Genomic DNA, 17,558 nt, shown 5'->3' with positions numbered 1-17,558 from the left:
TAACACTATTGATTTGTACTTTATTCTATTATTTAAATATAAAGTATATTATCAAGACTGTAACTGGTTCCTACGTGCAATAATGAAGCTAACTATGTGATGTAGATTACTTATGTTATCACAAACTTGGTCACATTCTGTATATGTAAATGTATACCAAAAAGAACAATTGAACTGTATTGATTTAAGGTAAATGGTCAAGGTCACAGCTATTAAATATATACCTTGAATTTGCATTAGACACTATAATGCTACCTATATCATGTATATTGTCACTTAACTTGCATTCCAAATTGCCATTGTACACAAAACAAAAACCGCTAAAAAGGATGTACATCATATGTAGAAGCAATATAAAATTGCATACCCATCAAGTGACCTAATTATTGCAATCACTTCAAAAACCTGGACATATATTACATTATGATGTTAAACGCTCAATGAGTGCCTTTGTTAGTCAGGTATATAATCTTTTTAAATTGATGTTTTAATGGATGATTGGATTAATTTTGCACTCACTGTAATATTATATATTACACCTTTTCATTACAAATAAATTAATTAAACTTTCAGGTAAATGCAGCATCAGAATGTTCCCCAGGAAAATTTACGCCGAAAGTTTAGGAAAGTATGAATATGAAATTAGAGAGGCAAACAGATAACCAGAAAACAAAGATTTGAAAGAGAAGAATTGACATATAAAAAATAGAAAGAGGCCCCACGTACAATGTAGTTCAAATGTTAAAGAAGGAAAAACATATGAAATAGAAATTAGAAGTAAACGACAATGCTTTAGTGCTTGTGACATTTTGCAAATTCTTTCTCATATTCTTTATAATATATATATATATATAAACGTAGACAGTAATGTTACAGCAGAACAACACTTCATGATAATTTGACATGTACATACACATTCATTAAGTAGCAAGTACTTTGAATATGACAAAACAAAAATGTTTTAATTTCAAAATATAAAGATACATTACAAGGATAAACCCCAATATTAATCAAAGTTGACATGTTATATAAAAGATTCATTGGAGATAGACACGAAAATGTATAAATGACTATGTCGTAAGTCTTGATGAAAATACAATAAAACATCAGGAAGGTTCATGTAGTAAATTGTTTAATGTTTTTGTTTTCATGTACTTGTAAAAGCAAGATTAATTGAATGTGGAAAATAACATGTTTACTAAACAAACTGAACGCGGATTTGAAGGGAATTTTTTTTTCTTTTTTTATATGACTCGCTTGTTGAATAGCGGTTATTTTACAAGGTATGTTCATATAAAAGATCCTGCAGTTGTTGTGATAAATTATATACAAAACAATGTTCACATTAGCTTGCAGGATCATTTTCAGTATTGTTCTGATATTTGACTTCAATACTGAAGCATCGGGTATGTATATTTTTTCTATTCAATTTAAGATGCAGTTAAGCACAGTTATTTTCTTCGTCCAATAAGTCCGTCAATTTCGTTAAATGATTCGACATAAGCGTATAATGTATACGAAACACGCATCTGTCGTATCTATTTATTATCCTGGTACCTTTGACATGTTTGATATAACTTGTAATATTAGTTTTATCCGACGAGACACTTTAAATAGCGATATAACTATCTGTAAACAAAAAGACTCGGTGGTTTTATCATAACATCTTCCTTAATGTACATCGTTTGTATAGATAATGTCGATACATACACTTTAGCAGAAAACACTAAAGACAGTATGGATTTATTAGGAATATTAATATGAGTTAAATATGTTTTGGACTTGATAAGCATATGCTGCTATGCACATGACCTACATTTTAATATTAACTAGTGATTTTTTTTTACTATTTCTATTAAATCTAGTTAGCTCATTTTGGAACTTTTGTGGTCTTTTAAAATATTGACCGGAAAAGTATAAGATGAATATCTATTACCAGACTTTTTGATACTACCTTAAAGAAGTTTAGTGTTCAATTAATAATATAGAATTTCTACTCATAGATGTAAAAAAGAAGATGTGGTATGAATGCAACTCTCCACAAGAGACCAACCAACCTAAAATTAATAGTTATAGGTCAACGTACGGCCTTCAAAGCCCAAATCTCATAGTCACTAAAGCTCACTAATAGAAAATTTTCAAACGATAAACAAATCATCTAATTAATGTACAAAAAAAATAACGAAAATTTTATATGTAACACAGCAACAAACGACAACCACTTAACAGAAGGCTCCTGACTTCTGACAGGTACACACATACAGAATGTGACGTAGTTCAACATGTCAGTGGGATCCGAACTTTCCCCTAACCTTGGACAGTGATGTAACTGGTCAGAGTATATTGTCCTTTCCAACATTCAATGTAAATACCTTTAAACGTTTTGAATGTTTGGAATATCAAAAAGTCAATGTTATATTTAAGAATTGAATGCTTCTTTTTGGAACTTCATTGTGGTGTAAAAGCGTTGACAGAAGTACATTTTGTATGTGCGCACGGTCAACGCTTTTACAACTATGAAGTTACAAACAGAAGCATTCAATACTTATAATCTATTTTTTAGCAAGGATCATGAAAACACGAATTTTATTAATTTTTTCATATATATTTCACCTGTGCACTTTATTGTCGAACCTCTTGTTATCATAAATGATAAGTTTTATTGTGTAATGCAATTGCTTAGGAATTACACGTGATGTACAGTTAGCCATAGCCAATAAGAATAACGTATTACAATGAAACATACATCTAATATAATTATTGAAACTTAAACAAATAATATTCTTGCTGACAAGAGCATGTCTATGGATTTTGTATATAAATAAGTATGAAATGAAGAAAACACATTAAGCTGTATGAATTAGAGTAAGAAATAAAATTGAATTTGATCGAAACGATTAAATCAGATATCGGGTTACTGTGTATTTAATTTTATACTGCAATCAGCTATTTTACTATACAGAAAAAGCTATACGTATAAACGTTAGCTTTATACGTCAATGACCTCAACTCACCTATAAGCCCGGCCTACTTACAACGTCATGTCACAACCATGACAACGTGTAGTAACATGGTCAAACTTTTATGAATTTAAACTTGTTATGTCTTCAAATTGGTAATTTATATACCATGATTTATCAAATGCTATTAATTAGAGTTCATTTTCCCTGTCTTTTTCCTTAAAATGTCAATTTTGTACCGCCTGGATTACGCTCAAAGGGAAATACCCCAAAATGATACCCCAAGAGGGAAATTCTAAACACTTTTTTTATAATATTTGTTTCATATTTTTATTATTCTTTTTATCGATTTCAGTATAAAAACAATATACTTATAGTGTCTTGAAACATGAACATTATTTGTATTCGGCACGAAACGGGAAAATGCTCGGTAGAACTTCGCATTTCCCCCGTTTCTAAGCCTCATACAAATAAATTTCACATTTCAAGACACTATACATATATTGTCTAAGTAATTTTTTACCAAAAAAAATTCAGACGAGTGTAAATGATTAATGTAAAGTAGAAAACATGAGACGCAAACACACTTATTTGTTGATCTACTTTACTTACATAATCTTTTAATGTTATAAAACGTTCTTTAGAGTTGAATGATAAGTAATTTAGCAATGAAAAAATAGGATTTACATACCAATTATATCAAATTATTACAGGTGGAACGGTACCACCACCATGTAGAATGATATGTCCGCCTGTCCCTCCTGGTACAATTAGCCATTGTGCTGAAATGTGTACACCAGGTAGCTGTAAATACGGACTGATGTGCTGTTCTATTGGCTGTGGGAAAGACTGTAGAAGGGGAAGCCTTGTTTGTGGATAAAGCTTGCAAACACGTACAATGTATTATGTGGTAAGATATTATTATATATCATTGAAAATCGCTCATGAAATACAACTTCTAAAATAATAAAAAAATCTTCTGGTGTTTCGTAAGTGTTGACGTTTTTTTAATTCATTTCATAAGTGTATTTCTTATGCAACATTTTGAAGCGTTCATATCATTTAATTGTGTGCTCTTTAAAGTCATCAAAGTCTTTCAAATTAAAAAAGAGATGATGCATATGTTTGTTATGACTAAATGACTAGTTTTTATACAAAAACGTATTTACATATCCCTTTTTCGCCAAAAAATTCTACAATTTGTCCAAATTAAGAAGACGCTAATTTTTTGTATTGTTTGCCTCGAGTTATATTTTTAACAATTCGCCAATATATTACCGTATGCCGTGAACTCAGTGTAAAAATGATCCGGTGATCGCAATACGCATGGATCTTTAATTGGAATAAACTATATGAAATTATTGTACATGTTATACTCGTGCGTAATATCCATGCTTCTTTGTTGCCATGTTTTCACTTCATAGCAGACCATGAGAAATCATTTTAGCGATTATACAATATGGATGCGTAAAAAATTGTAAAATCGTGCACAGAAGACTAGAAGTTTATGATATATACATTACATGCATTGGTTAATAAAATGGATAAACATTATTTTCCCCCAATGATTCGCTTTAACAATGTTTAAGTCACTTTATTGGTATATATCATTATTTAAGTGTGATTTAAGATTTAATTTTGTATTGATAATTGACATTCATGTTGTTTGTCAGATTGTTTAAAGTGGATGAGATGATTTTTTACATCTCTTTTATGGTGTACATGTTCTATATATTTTTTGAAAACTAGTTACACGTGTACTTGCACATACCTTGGTATACAATAAATCAAAGATTGGCTTTAACCTCATTTTAATTTATTAAATATTGATGACACATGCATGAGCCTGGGGGATTGGGTAACACAAACGTATGATGAATTATACATGTTAGGATTTACTTGTTTCCATTTATCAAGTGTATAAAAGTAGTTTTATTTTAAAAAAATGATGGGTTTATGTCAATTACAATCTAACTTTTCGAAATGTATTATTTTGCCAAAGTATCGCCCCCATTTGTTACATTCTTCTGTATATTCTGTGACTTATTGTTTGTGTATAATGTCAATTTCAATTTGTTTTTATTGTTGATTGTGGTAAATTTTTAATTTGAATCAATTCAAGGGTTTATAAGGCCATTTGGTTGCACAACATTGAAAATAACACTTAAACTGAATGACAACGCGACTGTTGGTTACACATTGTTATATAAATATACATTTATTTAAGATAAACTTTTAATTGAAAGTAAAATACATTTGATTTGATATTGAGGTATATTGCTTGCATTCATTATGCTAATACTTTCCATGTTGTAGGCACAAATATGAAAGAAAACAGATAAAAAGAAACGACATACCTTTGATGTTATGCTTTATTTGCATAAATATTTATTAAAGTCTCGAACATATTCTCAAATAAAATGTATTTATTATTTTCTATTTACTCATATATTGGCCCTTTCATGTTTATAATTATAAATAAAGAACAGTGACACATGATCTCAAAAGTTACGTCTCTTGCATGTAGATTGAATAGAACATGTTCAGTTTCTTATATAAAAAAACATCAATTAGAACACAAACAAATATTGTAACATAAATGGTAAATTTTTCCTTTGATCTACCAGTGAGTAAACTTTTAATTTAAGAGAAGTGCATCATGTGAATGATCTAGTTTTAGTTATTTCACTCTCCAATCCCGCCGTTGACCGCTTATCATAGATAGGCAAATAAAAGGAGGAGGTAGGACGAGTGCTCCTATTACCAAAAATGAATGATTTGCCTAAAATCGCTTCTTTTTTTCCCGAAAAAATATAACATACGGATTTTTTATTTGTTTAATGTATCATACAATGGTACAATCATATATATGTAAGTATAATAGATCTTCTACTATACAGACTACTTGTTTCTCTTGTCCATTTGCATGTCCATCCGTCCGTTTGTCCCGAAGATGGTTTCAGGTATCTATAATTTCAGTTTTTCTCAACCAAATGCTATAAAACTTATATACAATGCTAATTTCCCTAAATAAAAGATCAATTTCGAATTTTGGTTGGCGTCACTTTTACCATTCTACAGTAATGCCCTTCAAAAATAGACAAAATGCTGAATTTTTTGTTTTCTTTCTCTAACTTAAGTTTTCCTCAACCAAATGTTTTGAAACTCATATACAATGCTTATTACCACCAAACTCATGTCTAGTTCGAATTTTGGTGGTGTCACATTACCGTTATTAAGTTATGTCGCTTTATAACGGGCACAAAAAATATTCCCTTGAGTTTGACAGTTGTAGCTACAATGTATTTACTCCTATATTTCATTGCAGTACAACATTTCTGGTCATAAACATATATCTTGGGTATTTCAAAGCACAATTATTTTTAATTGTGGTTTCTATAGAATATTTTGTAAACTTGAGGTTACATGGTTACTAAAGCTTGTACACAGGTAAAAAATAGGTGAAAATTTTAATGATTAACTTCCAGTGATGGTTATTTTTCTTATATGCAATGAAATGTTATGTGATTTTTTTTCTGTAGTATTGCACAGGATCAAATGTTTACTCAAGCCATGTATTTCTTTATTTGAAACAAAGATAAATTCTGCACAATTTTTTGAAAAGTTCAAATTTAACAAAGATTAATAGGACAAAAGCAATGGTGGTATTACTTCTATAGGAAAGCGGGGGCAAAATCTGTTTCCCAGTGACACCTATTACATTCATATTTATCTAGCATTTGTTCCTGCAAGTCAACAGAGAGATGTAGTATTCTTGAAATTGGATAATTATTTAACAAGCAACAATAGTCCTTCCCCCTCACCCCCACCCCCATAAAAAAGAAGAAAATAGAAAGAAAAAATAGTGATTATCCACATCTTTACATATAAAAATATGAATTTGTTATGATAAACAATTAGCTACAGCTATCCAGCACAAACCATGGAAAGGCAATATATATACATGTATGCGATCTACCTGATCATATGAGTAAGTATAACACAAACTTCACATTTAAATCAGGATCTGTGTTGCTTCCCGTAATTTTATTTTCGTTGATGTAGGGTAATACTTCAATGTATAAATATTAAAAGTGTTAATAGTAGCCAGTGTAAAAGACAGAGAGAGTTAGGAATTTGAAGACAGTCAAAAGAAACAAAAAAATGCTTTTATTCTCTACCAACATATTTTTCCTTCAAATTATTTTAATCTATTATTATTTTCTGTAACATTGTTTTAGACGCGGAAAATAAAGTCAACTTATTTCACATATAATTATGTATTCGTCATTTCAGTTCTTTTCGTTACTGTTACGTCCATCATATGGAAGATTTCATTGGGTAAGAAAAAATATGCTTTTATTCATTTTCGTATAATTACATAACCTGTATATTTTGTTATATTGCAATGTTTTGATTGGCTAACATGTTTCATAGTTACATAAAATAGATAACTGTTTTTTTTTTAATTTACGTTACCAGGCGGAAACCCAGTTGAAATCAAACAAAAGAAATGGAACTCTTTGTTAGATAAGGGGAAAAAGCCAAATTTGTATATTTGAATTGTTTACATTTGTTTCTATGGGTTTAAAAGTTTGATAAAAGTGCATAATTTAGAATTGTTTGAATTTTATATACATGTTTTGACTTGCATTATAGTATGGAGATATTTGTAAACTTTTATATTATAGACAAATTTTCAAAAAACAGTTGATTGTGGTAGGTTCAAATTCAGGTGGATCTTGTAAAGGCATAAGCATAAATTCGGACGAAAAAATCATACATATAGATAAAAGATTGGTCTTTCTAAAGCATTAATTTGCATCCCCAAAATCCCCAAAAATAGGCAATATTTCATCAAAAGGAGAAAGTCGAGTGCACCTTTTATGTTCGGACGTGTTTAAGGTGACTGTAATAATCCAAAAAACGTTTAAAGCAAAAAGATTCTATCATTTTTATAGGCCAGGTTGATTTAACAACATTAACCATTCACAGTACTAAAGAATGAAATATATGGGTCAAGTGAAATACTGTTGTAATGAGTCAGAACAACAGTGTAGGTGGGTTCGAAAAACACATTTTTACCAAACGTACTTGACGCCAGACTTTACAACTTGATCTTAAAAATGCATAACTTTAAAAAAAAATCATTATTTGTGTGTGTTATCAAGAGTTATAAGTCTTCAACCTTTGAACATTTTTAGTCTGCCCTTCCACGAAATATTTAATTAGAATGTTTTAAATGTTTTTGAATTTTCAAATTCCACCTGACAACCTATCAGACAATAGTTTTTAAAAACTGACTGAAAGCAGAAAGTAAATTAAATGCTGCTCAATAGCTAGTAGATACAGTTCTTTTTGAAAATACAACTGGCATATAAGGATCGTAATGGTGCTATGTGAATAAATTTATTAGTTTCTAAGAGCTAAATTGGCAGCGCGTCATATCTACAATGGCTACCATTTTTACTATTTAAAAAAATTGACTGACGTAATGGGGGAGATAATTTTGATGTAGAATCCTGACTGTTACAACCAAATCGGTGTGGCATATCTAAAAGGAATAGACAAAATAAATTAAAAAAAATTTAAATCTTAACAATTGTCTTCTGATAAGGGGTAAAATAATTAGTAATACCTCCTACTTGGGGCACACTCATTAAAAAGAGCACACCTGGTCAGAGAGTAATACATTTTAATTGACATCCTTTGAATATTAGATAACATCTTGGTTAATATAGTTCATAAATTGATGAAATACTATAGATTGAAACAGGAACAGGTATAGAATAGTTAAGATGTGGTTGAGTATGGTTCACACTAGATAGAGCATCGTTCAGACTTGGTCGAGCATGATTAAGACTTAGTCGAATATTGTCCGACCCGTATAAAATGGTTAAGTACTAGCGAGTTAAGGTCGAGTACAAGTTCAGACTGTTAAATATGGTTCAGACTACAGTCGAGTAGTATCAAGTAGATTTCAGACCAATGCAGACTATTCAAGTAAAAATCAATACAGTCGAGTACAGATATTGGTCATTTCAGACTTTTACTATTTGCAGTGTTATCTCATCTGTAACTGTTTGTTAAGGATTCAGTTTTAAAATATATAGTAATGATAGTTCTAAATTTTAACGTCATTTCCACGTGAAATTCTTGTATACCAGAATGATTTCACAATGTGAAAATATAATCTAATACTATATTTTAGGTCTGTCTTGTTTATCATGTCATAGCGAATCCGATAAAGCCAGGTGTTCGACACGTCAAGTACAATGTCGGGATGGTTTTGAGGTAAAAATGTGAATGCGTTGCTCATTTCAAATATATGAAATAACTGTTTAGCAGGGGTTGGAAGTTGATTTCGACTTGAAAGAAATGAGGCATATTAATTCTTAGTTTGGTGAAAACAGAAAAGCGCTTTGTCTTTCACTAGCTGGTATTTAAGCATCAACATATTTGAAGTTACTGTCCTTTCCTTTTAACCAAACCAAACAAAGAAGACAGAACATAAAACAACACAAACCATGCAACAAAACAAACAGCTCACTTATCATGAACGTCTTAGATTATGTCAAAAGGAGTAGGTCCGTTAAGGACAGATCTTGGCCTCAAATTTCAGGTTCATCTTACAAAAGATTTTGACCACTTTTTAAACACTTGAGTGTAAATTTCATTTGAATCAATTAGTTTATGTGAAAGATTGTAACTGATTTAGTCATTAATTTTAACCATCTCCGTGTCTTAGATCATAGATGCATTATTATCGATTGCATACGTCAACATGTATTTCTAACAGCAAAGCCGTAGGAAGTGACAACGGTGACAAGACAACATAGGTCGAATACGGAAGGAGCTATGCCTAGATATCAATAGAAGGAAAAAAACTCACCATAGATACCAGGAATAAAATGTCGTACACCAGAAGCGAGCCGGAGTTCCTTCAGACCATTTAATTTCACATTCAGATATATTGATGATGTTCTTTCCATTAACAATCCAAACTGTTCTGATTGGGGTCCATTTATATATCCTCCAGAACTAGAAATTAAAGAAACAACGGACACGGCTTCTTCATGTTTAGACTTATACCTCGAATTTGACACACACGGTCATCTCAGTACCAGAATCTATGACAAACAAGATGATTTAAATTTGAAATTATCAACATCCCCAACCTAAGTTGCAATATACCAACTTTACCTGCATATGGGAAATACATTTGCGGTATTTAAAAGCTTACAGCTGCTACTTAGACTTTGTAAACGTCATCATAGTCTGAGCAGAAAGTTGATGAACAAGGGGTATGTCAAAGAACGTCTCTACTTTTTTTCTAAACAAAGTTCATCGGAAGGTACCAAGACCTTGTTGATAAATATTCTGTATCAACTTCACAAATGATACACGATGATCTGGAGTAATGATTCGTAGTACTAACGTTGTTTACTATCTTAATAACATGCTATAGTATTCTTTTACTTGTCTTTGTGAATATTTCTTTTACGTTTTAATCTATTGATGGCAATGTCCGTTTGCATGGCTCGGTGCTTATAAATCCCGTCATTGTGTAATTACGCTATGTTAAATTTTTGTCTTCTTGGCTATCATTTTTGCTAATGTGCTTGTCTATAACCCCCTTTGTGTTTTTTGTTGTTGTTGACATATTTGTCTGTTTTTAGAGTGATTAAGATTATAACACAATAATGACTGCTTAACTCCTATTTGTCGTTTGAATGCCAATGAGACAACTCTCAACAAGAGACCCAAATGACACAGAAATTATAAATCACTGTACGGCCTTCAACAATAAACATATCTCATACCGCATAGTCAGCTATTTAAGTCCCCGAAAAGACACATGTTAAACCATTCAATCCAGAAAAACTAACGGCCTAATTTATGTACAAAATAATGAACGAAAAACAAATATGTTACACAGCAACAAGCGACAACCAATGAAATACAGGCTCCTGACTTGGAACAGGCATTTCAAAATGTGACGGGGTTAAACTCGTTTGAAGGCGCCAACCCATACCCTAACCTGGGACAGTGGTATAACAGTACACCATCACAAATATAAAAACTAGTTGAAAAAGGCTTATCTCATCAGATGGATACAAATAGTAATACATCTAAATAAAACACAGAGTGGACGTGGACGGGTACTTATACATCCATGCAAAAAAAAAAAGACAATAAGTACAGATATAAGAGTACTCACAGTTACTGATAACTAGTTGAAAGCCAATAACAAGTTATTAAAAAAATCATACATCTAAGACTTACATATCAATCAGCACACATCCAGCATCTAGTGGATTTCTTATAAAGACGTCATGAACAGTCAAAGAAAAACATGACCTTGTACAATGTCAAGATACAGGTACCTACAAATTGTAAGCATTGTATAGGCATGTGTATATAAAAAATAATATTTAGTCTTTATTTTATTTAATGATAACAAAAGCAATATAAGTACCAATAAAAAAATATTCAATGATATAATTACAGTGTTGAATTGATTACATTTTAGAATAAGTTAAGTTAAAGGATCGATAAGTTTACCCTGTTTGTTTTTAAATTTCCGGACTCGGTAAACAACATCTCCGTAAAATGAGGATGTGCTTTCCCGTTTGCAAAAAGTTTTCTACATGTACAACCACACTTTCAAACCAAAGCTTTGTATCTAAAATTGAGTAACGGTTTTGAGTAATTTGTGGTAACAAAATCTGCGAAATAATAATTCACCAGTAATACATAGATTACGTTTTATTGAAATCCAAAACGTCACGACAGACAAGGTCATAACGAACGAGTTGTGATATAGAAACACCGTAAGATGGTGCCAAAGGAATAACCATGTCCACAAAAGGAAACTAAACTATCAATACCGAAAAATCGTCCTTTTTGTTGTAAATTTTAGTGTATAGTGCCTTTGTAAAACTGAAATATCTAAATATAGGAAAGGACAGTTATTACCGTGTATATTTGATTTATTTGGAGTAGGTGCCATTGGGTATATTTTATTTAGAAAATTCTTAACAAAAACTTTTATATTTCTGCAGTTTATTTAGAAAATTCTTAACAAAAACTTTGATATTTCTACAGTTTATTTAGAAAATTCTTAACAAAAACTTTTATATTTCTGCAGTTTATTTAGAAAATTCTTAACAAAAACTTGTTTTCGAAGATCATAAAAAAATGAATTTCATTTTGAAAACTGTTGGTTATTATTTTTGTGTTTCATTGCGTTTAATATTATAATATAAACGTCATTCAAATGTGTCACCATTCTAAAGACAATATGACTGTTATTGTATTAATGGCTTATTTCTACCTGTTATTTTTTAGGATTTACACCTGACACATCAACACCTGGTCATTTTACAGATTACAATCATAACGGTTGGTAGAAATATAATTAAAACAGAAATGGACATTCTTTTAAGTATGAAGTCAGATGAAATTAAAAAATGTTGAATTTAAACTTGATACTTTAAATCAGAAGAAAATAATATAATTAAAACAGAAATGGAATTTCTTTTAAGTATGCAGTCAGGTGAAATTAAAAATTGTTGAATTTAAACTTGATACTATAAATCAGAAGAATATTATTTAAGGAACAACATAAGTTAAAAATATTGATAGGTTAGGAAACTCCTTTTCGATATATTTAATGTATATATTTAGCATTGGCATAATTTGGGTCTCAAATCGTAAGAAAAGAAATATATAATCCTCTTAAATAATTTATCCTGCATCGTAGGTGAAAACCCAAAAAGTACGAATATCCGACAAAAAATTTCAAACCTGACATGACTACATCCACTAATTCATAGCCCCTTTGCCTTCCATGCTAAATTCAGCAATTTCAAGCATATTTAATGACTACCGTGATTTAAGTTCAAATACAGTGGCAGTCATTTCATGTCAAAACCATACCTTATCCTGTCTTGTGCTGAAAAATTCAGCATACCTTAATTGCATATTCGAGCGTACTGGATCCCGGAAGTTTGATAGTTTGCACGAATGTATAAATAGGCAGCCGTGTCCGGTCGGAATTTGAACATCTATCTCTCGATGTATTCTGTATGTTTACCTCTAGTATATTTGTCTTATTGTTGTCAATTGGTTGCTGTTTCATTGACATAAACCCATCACTCTTTGTATTCGTATTTATAGACCAACGATATTTTAGTCTGGTAAATATAAGAAATGAGATGTCGTTTGAATGCCAATGAGACAACTCTCAACAAGAGACCCAAATGACACAGGAATTTTCAACAACGTACGGCCTTCAACAATGAACAAATCTCATTCCGCATAGTCAGCTATACAAGTCCCCGAAAAGACACATGTTAAACCATTCAATCCAGGAAACTAACGGCCTAATTTATGTACAAAATAATGAACGAAAAACAAATATGTTACACAGCAACGAACGACAACCAATGAATTACAGGCTCCTGACTTGGGACAGGCATTTCAAAATGTGACGGGGTTAAATTCGTTTGAAGGCGCCAATCCATACCCTAACCTGGGACAGTGGTGTAACAGTACAACATCACAAATATAAAAACTAGTTGAAAAAGGCTTATCTCATCAGATTGATACAAATAGTAATACATCTAAATAAAACACAGAGTGGACGTGGACGGGTACTTATACATCCCTGCCAAAAAAAGACACTTAGTACAGATCTAAGAGTACGCACAGTTACTGATAACTAGTTGAAAGCCAATAACAAGTTATTAAAAAGATCATGAAGCCAATAACAAGTTATTAAAAAATCATGCATCTAAGACTTAAATATCAATCAGCACACATCCAGCATCCAGTGGATTTCTTATAAAGACGTCATGAACAGTCAAAGAAAAACATGACCTTGTACAATGCCAAGATACAGGTATCGACAAATTGTAAGCATTGTAGAGGCATGAATATGCATATGTATATAAAAAAAATATTTAGTCTTAATTTTATTTACTGATAACAAAAGCAATATTAGTACTAATAAAACAAATATTCAAAGATATAATTACAGTGTTGAATTGATAACATTTTAGAATAAGTTTAGTTAAAGAATCGGTTAGTTTACCCGCATCGTTTTTAAATTTCCGGGCTCGGTAAACTACTTCTCCGTAAAAAGAGGATGTGCTTTCCCGTTTGCAATAAGTTTTTTACATGTACAACCACACTTTCAAACCAAAGCTTTGTATCTAAAATTTAGTAACGGTTTTGAGTAATTTGTGGTAACAAAATCCGCAAAATAATAATTCACCAAAAATACATAGATTACGTTTTATTGAAATCCAAAACTTCACGACATACACGGTCATAACGAACGAGTTGTGATATAGAAACACCGTAAGATAGTGCCAAAGGCATAACACCGTCCACAAAAGGAAACTAAACTATAAATACCGAAAAATCGTCCCTTTTGTCGTCAATTTTAGTGTATAGTGCCTGTGTAAAACTGAAATATCTAAATATAGGAAAGGCAGTTACAGCCCTTGGATGGTGTAAACAAAAAAAACGTGTATGGTGTAATGGTGTATGGCATATGGTGCAATAGTGTAAGGTGTATGGTGTATGGTGTAATGGTGTATGAGGAATGGTGTGATTGTGTAACGTGCGATTAGGAATGGTGTGAATGAACGGTGTACGACATTTCATTGGTTTAAAACGAAGTGCTTTTTATTTTAATTTTTCAAATTGGAAACGTAAACAATAATAATAATCTTAATATTTGAAATTTAATTGCATTACGGGTAATTTCGGATCGTGTAGATAGAATGGGGAATGGTGTATGGTGTAATGTGTAAGGTGTATGGTGCAAAGGTGTAACGTGTATGGTGTAATGGTACAAGGTGTATGGTGTAATGGTGTATGGTGTTAGTGGGAAGTTTACACCACACAAGGACTGTATTACCGTTTATATTTGATTTATTTGGAGTAAGTGCCATTGGGTATATTTCTGCAGTTTATTTACACAATTCTTGATTATTTAACGAGACAATCATCAAGATAACGCTAAGGGTTGTTGAATTTCATTAGAGAAGAAGGCTTTAAATGAGTTGCAGCAAAATATATTTGCATTCCGATTTACCAATATATATTTGCATTTAGATTTACCAAACGGGCATTTTATTAAACAGGAATCCTATTGTTTGATAAGATTATTTGGAAGTGTAGTGTAAAGAGTTGAAAAGTCACAACTGTCAACAGAATCAAAAGGACCATCATATGAATGTGAAATAACCTTTGCTGTAGATAATAGAATATCATATTTTGAAAATGATTCAGAAATAAATAAAATAGTACATAATACGCCTATTTCCAGAATAAGAAATAAACTTCAAGAACTTTCAAAGCAGTTTGTGTTTGTACCGGCAGACGAAGCAGCCAACAAAGTGGTGATGGTTTGCCATAAATACTACACGGACGTTCTTAAGAATGAAATTTTTAATTCATCTACATTCAAGTCCGTGCGCTCCACAGAGAGTGATATAGTAAACAAACATATAACCACATCAAAGCTTGAGTCTTCTTCTGAACATTTGAAGGACCCTACTTTGTATTGGTTACTTAAACTACACAAAAAACAATAAAATATCGTTTCATCTCGGCCTCTAGTGTTCTACAACTAATCTTTCGGTGTTTTTAACAAGTTCCTTGACTACTAAGAGCTTATCATAATCTATTGTAATAAAATATATATTAACATAGTGGAATTAACTATTTTTGGAGAGTAAAAAAATCTTGGATGTTTTAGATAAACTACGTGCTTTTGGTGGTTCTTTTGATTCTGTTGACAGTTTTGACTTTTTTACTCTTTCGTTACACTTCCACACAATCTTATTAAACAAAAGTTTTCCTATTTAATTAGATGGTCGTTTCGGCAACAAAGTTTATCAACATGTTGTAGGTATTCCAATGTGCATAAATTTGCGCCCCTTTAAAGGCAGACTTGTTTTTGTACTGTTATGAATCACAGTTTATGACCAAACTCAGTAAAGACCCATCTAAATTGCATTTAATTGACAAATTCAACAACACTTACCGTTATCTTGATGTTATTTTTTCGTTAAATAATCAAGAATTTTCTAAATATACTGCCGAAATTTACCCAAAGGAACTTACTTTAAATAAATCAAATTTAAACAGTAATAACTGTCCTTTCCTAGATTAAGATATTTCGGTTTTACACGGGAAACTCCACACTGAAATTTACGACAAAAGGTACGATTTTTCGTTCCCTACTGTTAATTCTCCCTTTTTGGATGATGATGTTTCTTTGGCACCATCTTACGGTGTTTATATTTCACAACTCGTTCGCTATGCCCGGGTCTGTTGTGCCGTTTTTGATTTTAACGAACGTTATCTATATGTATTACTGGTAAATTATTAATCCAGGGATTTCGTTACCACAAATTACTTAGAACCTTTACTTAATTCTTCCATAGATATAAAGATTTGGTTTTGAAGTTTGGTTGTACCTGTAGAAAACTTACTTCAAACAGGATAGCACATCCTCATTATTACAGAAATGTTGTTTACCGTGCCCGGAAATTAAGAAACGATCCTGGTAAACTTATCAATCCTATAAATAAACTTCTTCAACACTGTAATTTGATCATTGAATATTGTTTTATTGGTTTTAATATTGATTTTGTTATCAGTAGATTAAAAGCAAACTAAGTATTATTGATATATACATACACACATTCATGGATCTACAATCTGTCGATACCTGTATCTTTGCATTGCACAAGGTCATGTTTTTCTCTGACAGTTTATGACGTCTTTACACTAAATCCATTGGATGTTGGATGTGTACGGATTAATAATTTAGTCTTATATGCATGCTTTTTTTATTAGTTGTTAGTGTCTTTGAAATAGCTGTCAGTAAATGCGAGTACTCCCAGATCAGTACTTAGTGTCTTTTTGTTGTTGGGATATGCAAGTACTCGGCCACGTCCACTCTGTGTAGTATTAGTGTTTGTATCCATCTGATGAGTTAAGCCTTTTTCAACTGATTTGTATTGTTCGTTCCTATGTTGTACTGTTACACCACTGTCCCAGGTTAGGGGAGGGTTGGGATCCCGCTTACATGTTTAACCCCGCAACATTCTGTATGCATGTGCTTGTCACAAGTCAGGAGACTGTAATTCAGTGGTTGTCGTTTGTTGATGTGTTACACATTTGTTTTTCGTTCATATTTTGTTCAAAAATTAGGCCGTTAGTTTTCTCGTTTTAATTGTTTTACATTTGTCATTTCGGAGCCTTTTATAGCTGACTAATTGGTATGGGCTTTGCTCATTGTTGAAGGCCGTACGGTGACCTATAGTTGTTAATTTCTGTGTCATTTGGTCTCTTGTGGAGAGTTGTCTCATTGTTATCCATGCCAAATCTTCTTTTAATTTCATAACTTGTTTAGTTTTTTTAACTATTTTGATCTGAGCGTCACTGATGAGTCTTATGTAGACGAAACGCGCGTCTGGCGTATAAAATTATAATCCTGGTACTTTTGATAACTTTTAGTTGTCTGCATGTGATATGTTGCCATGCAAAGTTTCTGTCTGTATCCAACTTGCT

The 17,558-nt window shown here is 31.5% G+C and overlaps 2 long non-coding RNA genes across 2 annotated transcripts; both read left to right on the top strand.

Moving 5' to 3' along the window:
* Positions 1-1,272: 1,272 nt before the first annotated feature.
* On the top strand, positions 1,273-5,392 carry LOC143074585 (uncharacterized). The gene is made up of 3 exons (XR_012977945.1): positions 1,273-1,406; positions 3,674-3,870; positions 5,277-5,392. It is a non-coding gene; the product is annotated as an uncharacterized LOC143074585 (long non-coding RNA).
* A 404-nt stretch (positions 5,393-5,796) lies between these two features.
* Positions 5,797-9,255, top strand: LOC143074584 (uncharacterized). Its single transcript, XR_012977944.1, has 3 exons — positions 5,797-5,831; positions 7,257-7,301; positions 9,172-9,255. It is a non-coding gene; the product is annotated as an uncharacterized LOC143074584 (long non-coding RNA).
* The last annotated feature ends 8,303 nt before the right edge of the window (positions 9,256-17,558 follow it).

This window comes from Mytilus galloprovincialis, chromosome 5 (assembly GCF_965363235.1).
Source record: "Mytilus galloprovincialis chromosome 5, xbMytGall1.hap1.1, whole genome shotgun sequence".
Taxonomy (NCBI): Eukaryota; Metazoa; Mollusca; class Bivalvia; order Mytilida; family Mytilidae; genus Mytilus; species Mytilus galloprovincialis.
Note: the sequence above shows the minus strand (reverse complement) of the source record. Positions and strands in the feature narration are given on the sequence as shown.